The sequence below is a fragment of the Acomys russatus genome, chromosome 21 (assembly GCF_903995435.1).
Source record: "Acomys russatus chromosome 21, mAcoRus1.1, whole genome shotgun sequence".
In the NCBI taxonomy this organism is placed as follows: domain Eukaryota; kingdom Metazoa; phylum Chordata; class Mammalia; order Rodentia; family Muridae; genus Acomys; species Acomys russatus.
In genome coordinates, this window is record NC_067157.1 from 4,988,846 (window position 1) to 5,011,935 (window position 23,090).

Sequence of the window (23,090 nt, forward strand, 5' to 3'; positions counted from 1 at the left end):
CTGGACAAAGGTCAGGCAAGCCCTAAGAGACCATAGATGCCAGGCCACACTACTTTGCTCAATAAAACTATCAATAACCAATGACAGAGGAAAAAATATTCCATGACAAAACCAAATTCAAACAGTTCCTTTCCACATTCTGGCTTTAAAGAAATTAATAGAAAGAAAACACCACCACAAAGGGACAAGCCACAACAAAAACTACATAGGAAATAGATAACTATACCATCATAAAAACACAACCACACAAACTCTCTCTGGTGACTAACATCAAAAATTAAAGGACTTAACAGTCACTTGTCATTAATATCTCTCAACCTCAATGGTCTCAATTCTCCAATAAAAAGAAACAGACTAACTGAACGGATGCATAAACAAGATCCAACATTCTTCTGCATTCAAGAAACACATCTCACTCACAAGGACAGACATTACCTAAGGGGAAAACGCTGGAAAAAAATATTCCAAGAAAATGGTCACAAGCTATCTATAGAACTTCTCACCCTAACACAAAGGATTATGCCTTCATCTCAGCACCCTATGGAACCTTCTCCAAAATTGATCACATAGTATGTCACAAAGCAAGCCTCAACAGATACAAGAAGATTGAAATAATACCTTGTAGCCTATCAAATCATCATGGTCTAAGGCTGGATTTCAATAACAACAGAAATAATAAAAAGCCTACACACACATGGAAACTAAACTTCTCTCTACTTAATGACACCTGGGTCAGGGAAGAAATAAAGAAAGAAATTATGGACTTCCTGAAATTTATTGAAAATGAAGGAACAACATACTTCAAATTGTGGGATACATTGAAAGCAGTGCTAAGAGGAAAATTCATAGCACTAGTGCCTTTATAAAGAAACTGGAAACATCCCACATAAGTAACTTAACAATACATCTGGAAGCCCTAGAAAGACTGGAAGCAGAAATACCAAAAGGGAGTAGATGTCTGGAAATAATCAAACTCAAGGCTGAAATCAATAAATTAGAAACAAAGAGAACAATACAAAGAATTAACAAAACCAAGACCTGTTTTTTTGAGAATATCAAAAAGATACACAAACTGTTAGCTAAACTTAATAAAATGCAGGGAGACACTATCCAAATCAACAAAATCAGAAATGAAAAGGGAGACATAACTACAAACATTGAAGAAATACAAAGAATCATAAGGTCCTACTTTAAAGGCATGTATGCCACAAAATTTGAAAATCAAAGGGAAATGGAAAATTTTCTTGATTGATTCTGCTTACCAAAATTAAATCAAGATCAGATGAACAAATTAAATGTCCTATTACTCCTATAGAAATAGAAGCAATCATTAATAGTTTCTAAACAAAACAAACAAACAAACAAAAAGCTCATGGCCAGATGGTTTCAATGCAGAATTCTCCCATACCTTCAAAGAAGAGCTAATACCAATACTCATCAAGCTACTCCAAAAGAAAAAAAAATGGATGAAACATCAAACTCATTCTATGAGGCCCAAAGTCATGTTGACCTAAACTGAACAAAGACAGAACAAAAAAAAAAAGAATTTCAGCCCAATTTATCTTATGAACATTGATGCAAAAATATTCAATAAAATACTGGCAAAGCCAGGTGTGGTGGCACACGCCATTAATCCCAGCACTCGGAAGGCAGAGGCAGGCGGATCGCTGTGAGTTCGAGGCCAACCTGGTCTACAAAGTGAGTTCAGGATGGCCAAGGCTACCCAGAGAAACCCTGTCTCAAAAAAAAAAAAAAAAAAAAAAAAAAAAAAAAAAAAAAAAAAGAATACTCGCAAAACAATTACAAAAACATATCAAAGATATCATTCACCATGACCAGGTAGGCTTCAGCCCAGGCATGCAGGGATGCTTTAATGTATGGGAATCCATAAATGTAATCCACTATATAAAAAAAACTAAAAGGAAAAAACTGTATGATCATCTCTTTATATGAAGAAGAAAACATTTGACAAAATCCAACACCCAATCATGTTTATAGTTTTGGAGACATCGGGAATACAAGGCATGTACTTAAACATAATAAAGGCTATATACAGCAAGCCAATAGCCAACATCAAGTTAAATGGAGAGATACTCAAGATAATTCCTCTAAAATCGGGGACCAGACAAGAATGCCCACTTTCTCCATATCTCTTAAATATAGGTCTTAAACTTCTAACCACAGCAATAAGACAATAAAAGGAGATCAAGGGGATCCAAATGGGAAAGGAGGAAGTCAAATTACCCCTATTTGTAGACGATATTATAGTGTATATAAATGAGCCAAAAAAATTTTTACCAGAGAACTTCTACACCTGATAAACACCTTCAGCAAATTGCCTGAATACAAAATTAACTCAAAAAAAAAAAAAGTAATTTGCTTTCCTTTATACAAATGACAGTCATGCAGAGGAAGAAATTATGGAAACTACACCCTTATGATGGCCATAAGCAATATAAAATATGTAGGAGTAACTCTAACAAGCAAGTGAAGGACTTGTTTGAAAATTTTATATCTCTGAAGAGATTGAAGATGACATCAGAAGATCGAAGGATTTACCTTGAAGATGGATTGGGAGAATTAACATAGTAAAAGTGGCCATGTTACCAAAAGCAATTTACAGGTTCAATACAATCCCTATCAAAATGCCTATACAATATTTTAAAGAAATTGAAAGATCAATTCCCAACTTCACATGGAATAACAAAAAACCCAGAATAGCTAAAACAATCCTATACAATAAAGATCCTCCAAAGGAATCTCCATACCCAATCTCAAGTTGTCCTATAGAGCAACAGTAATTAAAACAGCATGGTACTGGCACAGCAATAGGCTGGTTGATCAATGGAATCGAGTCAAAGAGCCAGATATGAACCCACACACATATGGTCACTTGATTTTTGACAAAGAGGCCAAGTCTATTCAATGGAAAAAGAAAAGCATCTTCAACAAATGGTACTGGTATAACTGGAAGTCTACATGTAGAAAAATGCAATTAGACCCATATTTGTCACCATGCACAAAACTCAATTCCAAGTGGATTAATGGCCTCAACATAAAACCAGAGAAACCAAAGCAGTTAGAAGAAAATATAGGGAAGAGCCTGGAACACATTAGCACAGGAGACAACTTCCTGACCACAATACCAACAGCCCAGGCCTTAAGGTCAACAATTAATAAATGGGACCTCATGAGGCTGAGACGCTTCTGTAAGGCAGGAGACACTGTCAACAGAACAAAGCAATAGCCTAGAGACTGGGAAAAGATCTTCACCAACCCTACATCTGACAAAGGTCTATTATGCAAAATATATAAAGAACTCAAGAAATTAAACACCACCAAACCAAATAACCCAGTTGAGAAATGGGGCTCAGAACTAGACAGAGAATTCTCAACAGAGTTATATTGAATGGCTGGGAATCACTTAAAGAACTGCTTAACGTCTTTAGTCATCAGAGAAATGCAAATCAAAACTGCTCTGAGTTTCCATCTTACACCCATCAGAATGGCTAAGATCAAAAATTCAAGTGACACCACATACTGACAAGGATGTGGAGAAAGAGGAACACTCCTTCATTGCTGGTGGGAATGCAAACTTGTATAACCACTTTGGAAATCTATCTGGTACTTTCTCAGAAAACTGGGAATATATGTCCACCACACAAGGACATATTCCCAACCATTGTGCTTTTAACTATCTGCACACTTCCCTCTGGAGAGTCTAAACATATTTTATTGCTAATTTTATTTTTGTTGCTGTTATTATTCAGTTGTAACATTTTTAATATTTCTCAAATTTTTCATTTTTGCTATATCTTCTTCCTATATGTTTTTGTTAAAATAACTCTCATTTTTATGTAGTTAGTCAAATATTTAGTGTTGGACATTATTCCCCCTTTTTGCTTTTCTTTTTTTTTTTTTTTTTTTTTTTTGCTGGTGGGAATGCAAACTAGTACAGCCACTTTGGAAATCTATCTGGTGCTATCTCAGAAAAATGGGAATAGGGCTTCCTCAAGACCCAGCTATTCCACTCCTTGAAATATACCCAGAAGATGCTCCAGCACACAACAAGAAACTTTGCTCAACCATGTTTTTTGTATTTTTTAAATCATATAGTCTCCATATCAATAGTTAAGAATGGATGATAAATTTCCTGATATTTTTTCAGAGTTAAAACTAGAGCCCCTTGGTTAAATTGTTAGGAATTTACAAATACCTGTATATACACATTCCTACGCAAGACATATTCACACAAAGGCTAAACACAAATATATTTAATACAGTTTCATAAAAGTACATTTAAGCCTAATTTGATCCCTTCCCCTTGGTGAGGAGGCCCGGCAGCACACAGAAGGGGAATGAGACTATCTGGAGGAGACGTGATAGGTGACGTATATGGTGGGTGAGGATGTCTCGGGGAGGGGAATAGGGCAAAATAAGGAAGGAGAGTGGGGACAGGAAAACACAAGTGACTGGATAACAATCAGATGTAATCTGAATAAATTATAATAAAAGTAATTTTATAAAAGAAAAAGTAAAAGTAAGGTTTACAGTCTCAGTCCCATTACCAATGCATTGCCAACCAACTTTTGAATAAACTACTGTTTGTCCTGGATTTAAAATTTTGCTAGCTTTATATTTTAATTGGTAAAATGTTGATTGTAGTACAATAGTTTGACTATATGTTAATCCTCCTTAAAATACTGCTGTAATTTTGGAGACTGAATATGTCTCTTCTTGTATCTGAAATGAGTATTTTCAAGAACTCAGTAAGCATTCATTGGGCAAGTACAGGATTCATGCTAAACAGTTCATAAAGTCACTTTGCTTAGATACTTGCTTATAATTGAACTATGTTAGAAACATACAATGAGATACAATAGAATGAACATGAAGAATCCCCCGAGTAGCTGTTAACTAGCCACAAAGCAGGAAGTCATCACCATTTTCAATGAATTTTAAACATCATTATTTCCTACAGTATTTATATATTTGAAACTCTTGCACTGCAGATGATTGTGGCTGTCAGAAAATGATGCTTTTTGCAACAAATGCATTCTCTAAGGCTTCTCAATGTGAGAAGAAATTGCATGTAGAAATAAAATTGAATAAACCTCAGTTACAGTTTACTTTTGAAAAGGAAAGCATACCCAACTGGTAACATTATTAAATGGATTTATTCTTACAAATGGTTGAAGAGACTGATCAAGACAGTTAGTAATTATCTATCAGAAAAAACTTAAATAATTTACCCTTAACCTTTGGGGAAGGCTCAAACATAGTTCGTAAAGACTGGGAATGTAGCTCAGTGGCATAGCACTTGCCTCACATAGTGGAAATCCTGGGTAGTATGTACTCTAGTATCAAACAAGAAACAGCAGCAATAGCTAAACTGCAGCCTTCAGTGTTCAGAACTACCAACTAATGTAAGATTCTATTCATCACTGCAACGCCATCATTCTGCAAAGAGGGCTTAAAAGAGCAACGTTTGGTAAGGGCTGTGTTCTCCACAGCTTCCATCATCTGCGTGGTCCCTGAGGGAGGATGGACTTAGATTTCTCCATAGAGTAAATATCAGGACTACTACAGATGTCCTTTTGAAAACATAGAAAAGAACATTTGGAGAAGCCTGCTTAAAGTAGTATGGAAATTCGGGAATTTGTATATCTGAATTTTCATTGTTCAAAACTATGTCTTTCATTGTTTGCGACATTGCATATGAAAGTACCTATATAGAGAACCCTGTTTCAAATCATCAGTGATTGATTCCAAGTATGTAGGAAACCTGTCATAGGACTCCTAAAACTATAGCTTTAAAGGACTATTTCTATCAGTCTCTGTGAGCCCATGTGGGACCAGGTTAGTAGATTCTGTAGGTCTTCTTGTGGAGTTCTTGACCCATATGGCTCCTTCAGTCACTGCTCCAACTCTTCTATGTGACTCCCAGAGCTCTGTCTAATGTTTGGCTGTGTGTCTGTGCAACTGTTTCCATCAGCTTCTGGGTGAAACCTCTCAGAGGTGTTATGTTATTCTAGACTTCTGTCTAACAATATAGCAGACTAACAGTAATAGTGTCAGCGATTAGTTATTTCCCATGGGATGAGTCTCAAGTAGGGCCAGTCTTAAGTTGGCCATTCCATTAGTCTTTGGTCCATCTTTGCCTCTGTATATCCTGTCAGCAAGACAAATTTGGAGTCAAAGGTTTTGTGGGTAGGTTACTGAACCACCAATCAAAAAGCATGCATGAACTGGTCTGAGGCTTCTTGGGCTTTATGTGGATACCCCAAGAAATGGAGCAAAAGCCCGCTCTCAGTCTGATGCTTCCCTTTGGATCCCCTTTCCCCTTCCCCTAACTGGGCTGCCTTGTCTGACGTCAGTGTGAGAAGATGCACCTAGTTCTGCAGCAACTTAATGTGCCAGGCCATGTTGATACCCATGGGGAAACCTCCCTAGTCTCTAAGAAGAAGGAGATCGGAGAATAGGGGGGAGGGGTGGGGTGGGGGAAGGAGAGGAGGAGGGCTGTAATCAGGATATGAAGTGAACGAATAAATTAATTAAAAATAAAACAACAAAAAGTTTTTTAAATTGTCTCTTAAGGAATTTTACTATAAACTACAGCTGGATATTAGACAATTAAAATATTTTGGTACAACTCTCAAGTAAATTCACTTAATTATAAGTGATATGTGGCAGGATATTACTTTCATATTTACTTTCTGTGAATTTGACTTTGAAACACTTTATTAAGAAATTGTTATGAAAGGATATGTTCCCCTTTGTTACTAGATGCTAGTGTCTGGAAAGGAAAGCAGCCTAGACATTTTATCTTGAAGTTTCCACTTTTTAGCAACAATTCAGTCAGTCTCAGTAAAGGCCCTTTAGGGTGAACCCAACATTACATTTCCTCAAAACCTTAGCTGTTCCACATCAGAGCTTCAACACTTAAATGCACATTACCTTCCTTCCCACTGACTATTCTAACTTAGAGATTCTCTTTCCTAGGTTGCATACCTGAAATTCTCTTCATTGATGGAAAGTTGCACATGGAAAACATTATGTTCTTGTCTAAACAAAATCATGAACTTGGAATAAATGAACAGTTTAGTTGTTTCAGCTTTAAATATTTGAAAGCTTATAACTACCTCTCAGAGCAGTAAAGCTATTTAAACCTCTAAATATAGTAATGAGCAATAAACACACACAGTTTGATACTTAATAACCCATATGCACTCTCGTTTAAAATGATTGCATCATAATGAGTTTTGCCTCATAGCAGGAGGAACGTGCCTAAATATATATCGTTGGTATTTCAGATTCAAGGCACCGTTTTGCATAAGAATGCATTTGAAGATTAGAAAGTCTTTGTATTCACTTTGTTGTAGAAAATATTGTCATTATTAAATAATCTTCATCGAACCTGAGCCATGAAGAACAACTCAAGTGGATGCAATACTCTTGCTTGTCATTTGCATGTTGGAAAGATGCTTAGGCATTCTGCTCTGAGGCATAGCAGCTTGAAAACTTGAGGAACATGTTAAAGGTTTCAGACTGTCAGTCTTGGGGAGGATAGATGAGTCGCAATTGCAGCAAACAATTCTCTGTCTTTATTTTATTAACTTCTGCATACTAAAAATTATTCATGCTGGTTTGTTTTCAGGAGAGGGAATTATTCATTTTGTCTGAAGTATGCCTAATAAATAACTAGGTAAAAGAAAAGTGTCCTTTGGACACATGTTGACAGACCAAATTTCTAAATAAAGAGTGTCTGCCTACACACTTTGAAGAAGCTCAGCTTTATCCCTCAAAAAATATAAAAGAGAGATGTCTACTTACAGCAAACCATCATTTGTCCTCCTCACTCTGCCTCTCCTTGAAGTCTCTGACACAGAGATAGGCTATAGTGGCCCAAGGACACGCAAGTAAAAAGGCCAAAGGTATTTTAGTGTAGCTTATGTTGCAATGGGCTTAGAGCAACAGTTATAATTCAGAATCTCAGCCAGGAAAGAGACTTGGTGTTTTTTTTTATAAGAAAGATCAGGCCACTCTGTTTCTTATCACAAAGCAACTATTATATTGTCAGTGCAAGCCTTTCTGGAAAGTTCTTATTGTAAGGGAAACACCTGAGATTCTTGAGTGTCTTTTATGGCAAGCATCTTATAAACACTTATGTGAGATGAAAAGAGAAAGAACACACATATGTTGGTGACTTTCAAGAAGATAATGCAGTAACAAAACATTCTACAAATTGTTCGAGGAAAGTAGACAGAGAAAATATGTGTTCCCCTATTAATAGTTTGAACTTCACCCATAAAGATCTTTCATCTTCTGGTCCTGAAATTCCCCAGCATGAATCTTAAAATGAACTTCCAATTAAAATAAGACAACAACCGTATTACAGACAGGTTATAGGTACTTAGTATAAATTTGGGGTTGAATTCCATTTGAGTAGATGTCCTTGTTAGTAACCTTGTTCTTCATGGAAATCTGTCTTTATTAACTGACTGGTAGAGCCTGTTTCTTGGCACTGACTAACATAGAACACCTGCTCTTTAGGCACTTGCCAATGAATATAAGCCTGATTCATTTCAGCTTAAAAATGTGGTTAAAAATTAAAAACAATAAGTGCTACTGATAATGCATTAAACTCATTTGGTTTTAAGTGACAGAATCCCTCATTCTTCATTGGATGCACAGTAGTATCTAGAAGCCAAGAACAGGGTTGCAGTTAGGATTCAAAATGTGGACTCAGATCTGTGCCTTATTGTGCTTTAATCCTACATATCAGAGTCACAGCTTCATGTCCACATAGCAACAGCTGCTACTTTGCTTCAAAATGCTAGGTTCACAGTGTATAATATTGATTACATCTGGTCATAACTCATAGGTTTTAATTTCAAAAAAAGGGTTATCACAAAACAAAAATAGTACAGAAATTAACTATGGCTATCTGTAAGGTGGCCTCATTTGTACTGAACTTATGAATTATGCATAATGAACAGCAACCAACTTCAGTAGTAACCACCCTGACCATGCATCTTGCATTTAGCACAGAGGGAAAATAATCATAAGACACATCTTTAGAGTGCTCACATGGACATGGGACATTTCACAATCCTATGCAATCCTAACACCTATCTCTGAATCTTGGGACATATGTAACAAATTATGTTGTTTTTAATATGGCTGTTTCTGGAAACTTAGAAGGGTTGAATGAAGGTTTACCTATGTTTTATTACTTCCTCACATGTTGGTTTACTTCCCTTTTGATGTGTGATTTTTCATTAATATCCTTCATTTCTTTTGAATATTTTTCTTGTGCTTTAATCGTTACGGAAGTAGTCCCTTCTTATTCATTTAATTAGTAATGACATATACCTTTTAAGTTTATAAAATATTCACATTCAGATCTATTTCTCATAAAACATAAGACAATAATACCATGTGAATAGGAAAATGCAAAGGCTCTCCGGGGACTTTTAAAGAGTTTCAATTTACTTGATATGCTCTTAAAAAATCCTACTCAGAACAGAACGCCTATTAGAAGTTCATAATTTTATAGTCTTTTTAAAATCTGTTGCAAAATGGCCACTTCAGAAGTTGTAAGGTTATGTGGAAAGTAAAATCTATATGTGTGGAAAAGAATCCTACTCAGAAATCCTTTCTCCATATTTTTTTCATGCTCTGTTGTAATTACTAGCTGTTGATACTCCATGCATTCTTCATATTTCCTTCAGAAAGTAAAGATTAAAAACAAACATACCCAAGAGGTACAAACTGAAGACTAATGCTGTGTTTCAAGCAGCCTTCATGTATCAAGAAAAGGATACCTGCTGGTGTTTCAATCCATTGGAAGGCAAAGCTGTACGTGACCCTTCTTTGAACTACCAAGTCTGTATTAACTGTCAAAAGCTTTTCTAACCAACCTCCATGGCAACTGACAGTTGAAACAAAACATTAGAGTCACAGTATCTGACTTTATATGTTAGCTTGAGTAGTTCAGGAGATGCCTGTATATCTGGTTAAACACTGTTTTAAGGTGCTTGTATGCATATTTCCTTACAACATTAGCACCGGAATAAGTAGACTCATTAAAATAAATCAGTCTTCCATGTGGGTAGATATGATGTAATTCTTTGAGAGCCAGAATAGACCAAACGCAGAGAAAGGAAAGATTAGCAACCCTACCCCATCTTCCCACCTTCCTGTCTGAACTAGGAAATCAGCCATCCCTTCCCTGCGATTGGCACCTACGCAGCTGGCTCCACTGAATAGTCTTCGGTCTTGCTTTTAATTATACCACTGACTGATCTACACACTGCAGACTCAGATTGTGGCACACTCAGCTCTTATAGTAATGTAAACCAAATTTTCTCATATTAGATTTCCATGTGTTCCAGTATCTTATTTATCTTTTAATGGTTTCATGTCTCTCAAAAACTCACATAGAGCCGAGCATGGTGGCACACACCTTTAATCCCAGCACTCAGGAGGCAGAGGCTGGCAGATCATTGTGAGTTCAAGGACAGCCTGGTTTACAAAGTCAGTCCAAGATAGCCAAGGCTACACAGAGAAACCCTGACTCAAAACAAACAAACAAAAAAACCTCACACAGAAACACATTTCCTCATAGTATGATGTACTAGAAGGTCTCCTATCTAGAAATACTGCCTGTATTTGGGGCCCAGCAATTTGTATGTGCCCCATAGCACTTACGAAGTAAAGAGCATCCATCTTTACCCCTAACAAGATACAGAAGACCCAGCCCCTTTGGTATCTCTATGGCCATCAGTCTCCTAGGTTGGTTTCAAGTGTGCTTTACTGAAACAGGTATCTGTGCTTTCCTTCTAGCATCTACTTGAACCTGATTAGTTAAATTATGTTGTAAAATGAACAAATAGATAAGCAGCTTCTCTTAAGATTTTATATTTAACCTATACTTAAATTTTCTCTTTTTAGAACCCAATGGTGGTCATGTTTTATACCAGTAGCAGAGGAAGACCAAGAGCTATCTTACTGAAGCAAAAAATAATGTTCTTTGACAGCAACTTTGTGCTGTCAATTTTATCATTTTAAAATGTTAACCATCTATTTATTTTCATTCTATCTAAAAACCTGTATTGAGCATCTATAGATGCAATAAGCATTAAAGTTGCGGAGGTTGGTGAGACACCTGCCTGGTCCTTGAGCTCCATATAGTTATGTGTATTACACGAATATGTAAAGAATTAAGACACTACTTATATGCAAGAGGAAAATATCGAGTCATAAGAAAGAGTTCTCTGAGAACATAATTAGGGTAAGGAATAAATCTTGGTGAATGTTTTAAGTAAAGAACACATTTTTGAGCTGAGCACTAAGGTGAGGAATCAGAGAACTGTCTAACCTAACATCTTGAACGTCAAATATGCATTTTCACGTATTCTGTAAGGGGGTTACTTTTGGTTTCCACTATATGTGTGACTGCATGATTCCTCCCCAAATGCTACACAATCTTATTTCTATGCATTTCCTGAACATGAACATTGGCATTATTCTATCCTGATACCTCTTACAAAAAAGGGGGGCAAATAAGAACACACAACTACTTTGACCCCGGAAAGACAACATATTAAATTTATTTACTGAAAGAATGGTTGAATATAGGACAATTTCATATTTGACTACATAAAACAAGAGAGAAGTAGAAAATGAAGAAAAGGGGACAGAGAGAGGCAGGAGACAACAAAGAATGGAAGTAAGTCTTCTGATAATAAATTACTAAAAGAAACTTTTTTCTTACAGTTAGAAATTGTCTCTGAAGAGCACTAAATAAAAGCATCTATGCTGTCCATGATTCATGTATTCCTGAGGGGACTGTTAAAGGCATTGTTATGTGCTTGAGCCAAAAAGCTCTGACAAATTATGGAAAAGGTCTCACTGTTGTATATGTTCTATCTTTAAAAATGGCCAACACAAGGAAAAAACACTGTGCTGTGATTCTAAGGCAAAGGGTAAGAATGGTTTCTAGGTTAGAAAGACTTGGCATTGTATCCTCAAGCTGACTACTCTGTTCTTTTAAGTCTGTCCATCACTCAAGCCAGAGCTTTGAGACTCTGACACTGTGAAGCAAAAGATGAAAGTTACAGCATAAGGAAACTTCCCTGCTTTAAAGGATGGGAACCATGGGGCACATCAGATGCCAGGGTAGGCACTGGAGCTGCATGCTGCAGAGACACAGCTCAAGGGAGATTGCCTTTGTGAAGGACACTTTTCCAGAGGAAAAAAGGACAACCAAAAAAAGATATCTTTGGGTATATTTCTTCAAGAAGTTATCTGATGGCCCTTGAGTCTCAAGATGTCACCCTGAAAGAGGCCTTTGAGAAACCCCTGAGTCTCGCTAAAGTATGGTATTGCATCATGTTCTCTAGGAGACATAAATAGAGAAGTTACAGAGTTACACATGCTCCCTGGTCTCATGCAACACTAATGTTCTGCATGTGTTTCTTATTAATCTTCTTACACAGACTAGGACTTTATATTCTTATTTGACATAACAGTATAAAACACTATCTAGTTTATTAGGTATTATATGAATATCCACACACATAGTAAAGCAGGTGTGAACGAAGTTTCTTGGCCAATTTTACTATATTATTGAAAATTTTTATATAATTTAAATCTAATTGTTTAATAATATTAAAATTAAATTAATTGCATCATAAATGCCTAAACTGTAATCTATAACAATGGCAAGTAACTCATCAAACTGCCATTTTGTCACTTCTACAACCAATATTATGAGTTAAGACCCTAAGAGGAATATTGATTAATCTTTCCAGATGCTGTGACTTTCTTTCCATTGAAGACTTTTGGACCCTCAGAATTAAAGTTGGAAAGAATTTTAAACAAATTAAATGTAGTGTTAATATTATTATACCATTAATAATACTAATATACTACATTGAATACAGTAGCATACTATTTGTTTATTTTTCTTTATGTTTTTGTATAATAAAATATACTACATCCAAATTACCAGATTTATAATTTTTCAATACTTTAGTAGTAATTAAACTTTAAGCATCAATTAGCATTGATATGTTAAGATCCTGGATCCATGTGGAGTTGAGTTTTGTGCAGGGTAATAACTATGAAGCTAATTGGAATCATCTAGAGGTAGTCAATCAGTTTGACAAGCAGCATTTGTTGAAGATGCTGTTTTTGTTTTGCCCGATGTGTGCTTCTGTCTTCTTTATCACAAATCACATGTTCAGTGTGTGGATTTATAACAGAAGAAGACAGAGCCCCAACTGGACATTTCTTGTCACCAAAACAAGCTTCCAGTACTAGAATTTGGTTAGAATTATCTGGGAATTTGGCTGAACGGGTCCCATGGGAACACCCAAACATCCCAAGCTGTTGCCAAGACTAAGATTGCTCTCCACAAACTGACAGCAAGGTTCCATTGCAGATGACATCACATTCACATACTCATTGAAGAAAGCTGGAAACCACATCGATCCTTCACTCCTATATGCTAGCGTATCTGATAGAGGAGGGTACTCTGCATTTTAGCAAAGGAGGAACATAAATTCCATCCCAGCTATAAACTCTAACCTACAATGGCTTTCTGTCTGCAAGATATGCAATGGCGGCACAAAACTTGTGGGAATAAACAACCAATAACTATTTGACTGAAGATCAAGAGCGTGAGACTAGATAGCCTGGGGACCTAGGAGAAAACCATAGCAGTAAAATGACTCTTCATGACATTCTTCTAAACCTACAGATCAGTTCCTTGGTGAGCCATTATCACAGAAGCTTCCTCCTATAGCAGATTGGAATAAATACAGAGACCCATAGACAGACATTGTGCATAATGTAACAGGCCTTTAAAGATGTGATGTCTCCGTCAAATCACTCTACTTAAAGCTCAGGGAACCCCAAGGAAGAGGAGGTGAAAGGCATGTAGGAGTCAGAGAGGAGAGAGGACAGGAAGGAAACAAGATCCTCTTCTACATCAACAGAATCAGTACACATGTGAATTTACAGAAACTAAGGCAACATGTACTGGTCCTTGGGGTATGTTTTGTGAGTTGAAGCCAGCATGGTTATGGGAACCTTGAGTGTGTAAACAAGTGGGTCTTTGATTATTCTGCCTTGTCTTGGGTTCTTTTCTTTCTATTTGCTTCGTACAATTTTGATGTGTTAGATTTTTATCATATTATATTGCATTTTAAATTTATTATATTATTATCCCTTAGAAGTCTGATTGTTTTCTAATAAGAGACAAAAGGGGAGTGGATCCAGATGGGAGGGCAGATGGGGAGGAACTCGGAATAAAAGGAGGAGGAACAGGGGGAAGGACATCCTATTGGGACTCTAGATGAGAGAAGCATGGGAGAATAGCAAAGTAGAAGGATCCAGAGGGTCCTATAAACCTACAAGTAGAACATTATGATAGGCAGATTTGGGCCCAGGGGTCCTGCTCAAACTAAGGCACCAGCCAAGGACAATACAAGTGGTAAACTTTAAGCCCCTACCCAGATCTAGCCAACGGTCAGAACATTCTCCACAGTTGAGTGGAGAGTGGGATATGACTTTCTCACGTACTCTGGTGCCTCACATTTGACCATGTCCCCTGGAGGGGGAGACCTAGTGGCACTCAGAGGAAGGACAGCAGGTTGCCAAGAAGAGACTTCATACCCTATGAGCATATACAGGGGGAGGTAATCCCCCTCAGGAACAGTCATAGGGGAGGGGAATAATGGGAAAATGGGGGCGAGGGAAGAATGGGAGGATACAAGGGATGGGATAAACATTGAGATGTAACAAGAATAAATTAATAAAAAAATTTTAAAAAGATATGTTATTATGTGAGAAAATTCTATTTTAAATAAAAGAGAAAAAAAGAAATTACAGAGAGGCAAAAAGAAGATACATTGTGTTCAAATCTACCTACCAACATACATAAATATAGCAACAAAGGAAAGCAATCTTCAAAATGTAAAAACATTTACTTTGAGAGTAAATTTGATGGTGAAAATGTATTAATATGTTACTTAAGGATTTAATTAAAAAATATGAGTGACATTCATAGAAAAAGAAAAAAGTATGGAAAAGTATAAAAAGTAAGATCAATACTGTAGTTCTACCATTCATAACATCGCTATTAATACTTTTTTTTTCCACTGTCCCATCTTTATTTTATTTTATTTTATTTTTTAATTTTTTTTAATGTTTTTTTATTAATTTATTCTTGTTACATCTCAATGTTTATCCCATCCCTTGTATCCTCCCATTCCTCCCCCCCCCATTTTCCCATTATTCCCCTCCCCTATGACTGTTCCTGAGGGGGATTACTGACCTGAGAAGATGGCATGATCTTCCTTGCTCATGGATCGGGAGAATTAACATAGTAAAAATGGCCATCCTACCAAAAGCAATCTACAGATTCAATGCAATCCCTATCAAAATAACTACACAATTTTTTTTAAGACATTGAAAGTTCAATTCTGAACTTCATATGGAAAAACAAAAAACCCAGAATAGCTAAAACAATCTTGTACAATAAAAGGTGCTCCGGAGGAATCTCCATACCTGATCTCAAACTGTACTATAAAGCAATAGTACTTAAAACAGCATGGTACTGGCACAGCAACAGGCTGGTTGATCAGTGGAATCGAATCGAAGACCCAGATATGAATCCACACACATATGGTCACTTGATTTTTGACAAAGAAGCTATTAATACTTTTAAATGTATAAATTTCTAAGAATCAGATTTTACATTCACATTACCAAGAATTTTTTATAAAAGTTGAACATGCTAAGCAACATACAATGCAGAAGAGTGAGGGTATATGAGGACCAATGCCTGAGCTCTGCACTCCTCGCATTTCTCGGAGATGCTGCTAACTGCAGACGTTCTGAGCTCCTCTATTCACTAGGATTTCACAGTCATGCGATCAATATGCTGGTCTTTCTATGTTTTCAAAACACACATCCTCAGATTCGCTTGTCTTGTTATGTTAGAAATGGCTAGAATTTGATATATTTATCTGCACACAGGAATTAATGCTTCATTTATCAGGAATGACAGGAAATAAAATCTGTCAACTAAATCACTTTCAACCCTTTTTGGGCACAAATATATGTGTGATGATTGTTCCAAATATTTTAGTGAAATTGTTTTCCATTGTATACTGACATATATTGATTTAAAATAAAACCTAAGCCTATTTTGAAAATATGGAACTGAGTAAAGAATGTAATCTTCAGAATTTCTTGAAGTTTGCAGTCATTTGCCACAAAACTCTAGGTCCTGGAATTAATACGAAGCTTATTGGTTAATTTAAATACATTGTGTGTGTGTGTGTGTGTGTGTGTGTGTGTGTGTGTGTGTGTGTGAAATTTGCTTTTCAAAGTTCATTTTCTGATTTCTCTATTGCATTCTGTCACTATTCCTTGAAGTCATTTTGATTTACTAGAGAATCTGTTATCCAAAATAATACAAACATTAAGGCTTCCCAGATATCAAATTCAAATTCACTCATTCACTGTTGTGTCTCCTTTACTCTCTTGTTGTATCTACTTTGTGTTTATTCCCAACCAAAGAAATAGGATTTTAGTGTGCCCTGTAATTTGACTGAAAACTGCATAGTTCCATATTCTTAATATTTACTATTACTGGTCTTGGTGTAATGCTACCCTGAAAGTAAGTATGTGTTGGAGATGCAGCTAGAAATATTTTTTTTTTTGCAGCCTATGAATAGATGATGGAGTCAAAGGGTAAAATTGTTACTAGTACCATCTTTCTAAGGCAAAGACACTTCGTTGTTTCACCTTTATTTTCTATAGATGTTTTTCTCTTTCTAACAGTGCCTCTGATTACTTCTGCTTAAATTTTCCATTCTTAAATATAGCCTTTTGCCTGCATATCGCTACTCAAACTGCTCCTCATCTCTGTGTTCTTACTCTGCTTCTTGTCAAATCTTTTCAATTCTTGGTCTTCGATTGAACCTCAAAAATTATATCTCTTTGTCCTTCATTTTCTCTTGGCGGGTGTGTGTTTTGTGTGCGTACCAATGAGCAAAAGTGTGGCACTGCATCTGCATCTGTGTGTAAGTGTGTGTATGTTAGCATAAGTGAGCCATTGCAGCACTGTGTGTGTGTCTGTGTGAGGTGTGTGTCTGTGTGGTGTGTGTGGGGGGGGGGGATATGAACTCTAGTTCTTATGTGTGCAGAGAAGAACTTTACCAACTAATTCATCTCCTCAGCCTTCTTCCTCCCTCTTCATTATACACTGTGTTACCTTGACTCAGGCGGACATCTCTTCTCCCAATCTCTGTCAGTTGGTTTTGGTCTTTCTATTCCATCCCATGAAGCTTTTAGCATTAAATCGAGCCTTCTGTCCTGTCTCCTTCTTTTGTACCTACTCCTCTAGAGATATGATTAGTTATATTAGTTTCCAACATTATTTATATGAAGCTTATGCTCACATTTTAAATTCTAGCCCAGATATGTCTCTAAGTTCCATTATAAATCCATCTACCTATTAAGCATATCCTTTTACACATGTAACTGAATCTGCCTGACACATGGAAAACTGAGTTCCTGCTTAGCCTCCTCAACTTTCCTTCAGCAGTTTGCTTTAGTAAAATTGAAGTTAATGCAACCAGCCGGCTCAAGGCAGAATCAAGGCAGACGCCTTCAGCCATCTTTGACTAACCTCCTATTAACATGTATAGCTAATCCATAAACAAAAAGGCTGTGTTCTAGTTCTTATTGTTACATGTTTAATCTGTAATGAGAAAACAACAGCAACATTTTTAGGAGGCCAGAGTCCAGCATCTTAGGAAAAACCCCCACCACGCTGGCAGAGTCAAAATTGAGTTCATGTTCCCAGGCCCTAGAACCAACTCCTATCCTGCTTCTGCAGATATTTCATGTTTGTCTGTTAACCAGTAAAGAACATAAAGAGGGAAGTTGCCGATTATCTAAACTGAGGCATACAAGTTGTAATATATTGCCTGTCATGACTTAACTGATTATAGGCAGGTTGCCCACTTTTTGTTCCCTTATCATTCTGATTTCAGGGCCAACCCCTTGTATCAAAATATGACTGGACAATGCTGCAGCCTGCCATGCACCCCTTACTTTAGGGTTCCATCATATAAATATGCTATTCAATTTCTCTCTGGGGTCACAGCTCTCACAGTTCTCCTGAGTATGTTTTACAGCCCTGATCAATCAGTAGCTGCCTCAGGACAATAAGATATTGTCATCTGCTTAAACACTTAGTGAGATCAATGTTCAAAGATGGAACCAGTTTCAGAGTCTGCGTACCTGTCCCTGACTGGTAAGTTTTTGTTGCCTCATTCAAATAAAGATCTTGCTCTTCTGGACTCTTGAGATTGCTTGGGTCGCTTTTGTTCTTCAGATTCTAACACGAAATGAAAAACATCCGTTAAGGTCAAAGTTAACTTTAGAAAAGAAAAATGGATGTTATAAAGCTGAAGGAAGACTGGACAATAAAAAGAAAAAAAAATCACACACTAGTTGCCAACATTAGAAATGGACATCATACAATAAATATGTAAACTACTGAACTATGAAATACAAGTGACAAATTCCTTTGGGGGAGGAAACTCCCTCAAATTAATAAAATACTAAAACTATCAAACAGCAAAAATACCTCTAAACAAACTTCAGCTCTAATTGCCTTCACTGCAGAAACTTTCCAAAGCTGGCACTATCCAGAGAGCTCTCACTGGCTCTTGAAAATCAGGGGGAGAGGGTGCAAATCTTGTGCCAGGCTGTACCCATATCCGCAGCAGGTCACCAAGATGAACAGCCACTGACATGTTGGACAATGTAGGTAAGACTTTTTTTTAATAAGGTTAATATAACACGAAGCCTAAATTTTAAAACGATAGTATAAAAATGAAATAAGATAATTTCTTACATATTGACTTTCAAAACTGAATTTTAACAATTTTTTTCTTTCTGTTTTGTAAGAATGCTGTGGTCTAGGCCAAAATCAACATTACAGGATGTATAAAGTCACAAGGATTGAGAGCAAGAGATAAACATGCCACCATCACTCAAAGACAACATGACTGTGCATATAAACAAATGAAGAAATAATCCAATTGCAACGATAGAAGGTCAATATAACAACTTCTTTTATGTATTGACAAAATATGAGATAAATTTTATAAAGACACTTTTTATAACAGTTTTTAAAACATCAATATCTGGGACAAAATGATGAATAACCGACAAACTGTACACAATAAAAACTATAAAATTTTGAAACTTAAAGATAAAACTAATAAATATAGGTACATAATCTGTCATATTCATATACTGATTCACCTAATGCTTTTCTTCAAGTTATCTTCAAATTAAATTTAGTTTTAGTCACAATTCAAGCAATTTTTGTGTGGAAATTTATTGACTATAAAACTTATACGGAAACAAAAAGAGCAAAGATGATTTAGAATAATGTTGTGGAGAATAAAATATGTGACTTAAATTTTCAGAAAAGTATTCAGTACTTTAAAAAGTATTTTTAAAAATAAAGACATAGCTTAGTACTAAAATATTTGTGTTATTATTAACAAGTGGACCAATGAGCAGAATACAGGATTATAGATCAGATCAAATATGTTGTTATCTGATTTCTTACAGGTGATATGAAAATATTTGATATTGTCAATAAAGGATTTAAATGGAGAAGAGAGGAAGAGCAATTGCTCTACTCTATGTCACCAACACAGAGCAACCTCCAGCAGCATCCTTCTTGATCTCGAACCATCAATGTCATGTCAGTCTGTAAGTAAATGTGCAACTACAAGCAAAGCATTGATTCTAACAATTCTAACAATAAATTCTATTCTAACAATATTTTAGATTCTAACAATAAATTCTAACAATAAAATTGCAAATATGAGAAGAAAAGAGAGGACAGTAGTCGATTATTACTTTGGTGTAGGCTTAGAGTTCTTAAACAGGGCATTAAAACAATAATTAGATTCTTGAGATCATAGCATTAAAAGAGTAAGACAGGGGCACAGAGTAAGAGGTGTTTCAGCAAATAGATATAATAAAAGACTCTACATTGGGTTTCTCTGGATGTCATAGCAAATTGTCAAATACCAGTTTTAGCAACAAGAATTTATTATCTTACAGGTGTGGAAGAAGAGACATGATCCTGGCACATTCACTGGCTAAAAATCATTGTGTCAGCAAGTGTTCTCTGCTGGACTCTCCACACAGGATCATTTCCTTGCACAGTCAAGTTGCTGACAAAAATCCAGCTGCTTCCACCTGTAGGACCAAGGTCACAATTTCACAGTGTGCCGTTAGCTGAGATCAAGTGCTGGCTTCTGAAAGCTTATATAGCACTTGGCTCCTGCCCCTTTTTCTGTCTTCAAAGGCAGTGATACTGGCTCATGTCTGCACCACCGTATTTCTCTGATCCTTTCTTCTGCTTTCCTTTAGACTTTGAAAATTTTGTAATTAAATCGAGCCCACCTGGATAACACACAGAAATCTCTTCAACTAAAAGCTAACTTGATCACATTTGCAAGGCCCCTTTCTATCATATAAGTGAATTTACTCATGGGAGTAAAGCATAGAAGGCTGTACACTGGTGGACCTGCACGTTTCTATTTAGAATACTAATATAACTTCTACCATTAAACATGGTTTATTAAAAAAGTACTCTTCTGTACATGACATATTTCTTTTTCAATAGTAAAACGATCTAACAAGATCATATATATATATACTTATACATATGTGTATATATATATATATATATTACATATTAAGAGCTTTTATATAGTCACTGCAAACTGCTCTATAAGCATAGAGAGGTTTTCTCCAAAGGACCATTTGCTTCACATATGCTGAATGAAATTAATCAACAAAACAAACAGGACATAGGGATACATGCCCAACTACTCAGGAGGTTGAAGGCAGAGAATCTGTGTAACTTCAGAGTAAGTTCAAGACCAGTGTATAAAGAACAAAAAGGTCTGACTTCTACACAGAAGGGTGGTTAGTGTGCTCGTGGCCTTTAGTTCAGTCTCTTATGCAAAACATCCCCAACACACACACACACACACACACACACACACACACACACACACAGGAATACATACAAAGGAATACTCAGGCACACACACACAGAGTGACACACACAAAACAAACACAGGACACACATACAAAATACACAGAAACACATATAAAACATACACAAGACACACACTGGCACACACAGAGGTCAACATACAAGATACACATAAAGAGACAGAGAATCAAAGAAAGCTCAAATAGCTCATTATAAGATGTGTTTCTCTGTTGGATGCTTAGTAGAGCTCAGAGAGACAGATGATAAGGTTTGCTGCTAACATAGTTGATCATCTGACTGCTTTCCAGAGGAAAACAGGTTAGAAATCTAAAGTAGGAAGGTTTTTAATTTTTTTTTCATGACAAACTACTTTCTCAAAACTATTTACCTACAAAAATATAAAAATTTGCTTTTGCTCTCCGGAGAAAATAGTTACCATAATAGGCCTGGTTTGCTTCATCGGAATTTACTTATGGGATTGTCCTTTAAAATTCCATTTTGGAACTTCAAATATGTTCTTATTGTACCAAACAGATCAGGGTGTTTATGTGGACTGTTTGTACAACCATATGGTTTTACTAAATACTGGCATTTCTCCTGCAACTCTGGAATTTTCTTCATGCCAGCAGCATGAAGATCCACCAGGAGCTTGATTTTCTAACAAACTTCATTAACAGACAAAATGGCCTGTGTATGAGTAGAGCCTGGTTGCAGGCTTCCAGCCCAACAATGGGATGTCATGAAGTGAAGATTTGCTTGCTTGCTTTGTGTTCTTCTAGACTTTATTCCTATATATCTACCTCTGTGAAGATTTGATGTGGTTTTGGTATAATAAATCTTACAGGCGGTAAACTTTAAGCCCCTACCCAGATCTAGCCAACGGTCAGAACATTCTCCACAGTTGAGTGGAGAGTGGGATATGACTTTCTCACGTACTCTGGTGCCTCACATTTGACCATGTCCCCTGGAGGGGGAGACCTGGTGGCACTCAGAGGAAGGACAGCAGGTTGCCAAGAAGAGACTTGATATCCTATGAGCATATACAGGGGGAGGTAATCCCCCTCAGGAACAGTCATAGGGGAGGGGAATAATGGGAAAATGGGGGGAGGGAAGAATGGGAGGATACAAGGGATGGGATAAACATTGAGATGTAACAAGAATAAATTAATAAAAAAATAAAAAATTAATTAAAAAAATCTTAGTCATTCAGTGCATCTGTACACTAAACCTTCCTGAGATAGACAGATAAACCTAAGGCTCTCTTGGATTGAGTTGCTGTTAAGCTGAGAGAAGCTTCTAAGACAAAACTTGGAGAAAATACTACAACTTTGTTGTGCATTGTACTTAATCTTTATATGATTGTTTCTTCCTTCCTTCCTTTCTTTCTCTGTTCCTCTCAATAACTGAAGCTCGTGGCAGCCAGCTTCTAGATGACTTGATGTACAGCTTTCAGAGCCTACCCAGCACCCTACAGCCTTCAATGGGGAACTATCAACTCTGCAGCCCTTGCTTTGGTGACTGGGTGGGCTTTCATCTTGGCAGACTGGTTGAATTGAACACTTCACCAAGACTGAAGGAATCCCACTCCACCTGTGAAGACCACAGTGACAGTGGCTGTGGCTGAAGCCTGTGCTTCTGCTCTCAGAAAGCTATCTCCAGACAATTCGTACCAGCCACCAGGCACTTTGCATTATCCTAGACAAGCCTTTGTATCTACTACATAAGCCTTCCTGCCATTTTCTAGGTCATTTTCATCCTATAGCTCTTCTCACTCAGGGCAGGTGTGTGTGTGTGTACGCGCGTGTGTGTCTGCACATCCACACATGCACATTACACACTGACTCAGCAAAACATCCTGTGACTGGCAGGATAGAGCAGGCTTGGGGACACTGGTGGTTGGTGGAAGCTGTGTTTGGCACACCTTTCTTCTAGAGACACTTAACTAGTCTGCTTCTAAGACTTTAGACCA

At 36.8% G+C, this 23,090-nt stretch overlaps 1 pseudogene; it reads left to right on the plus strand.

Annotated features, from left to right (window-relative positions):
- The first annotated feature begins 18,300 nt into the window (after nucleotides 1-18,300).
- The window catches only part of LOC127204914 (zinc finger CCCH domain-containing protein 14-like), a 41,353-nt pseudogene continuing 36,563 nt past the window's right edge, over nucleotides 18,301-23,090 (plus strand).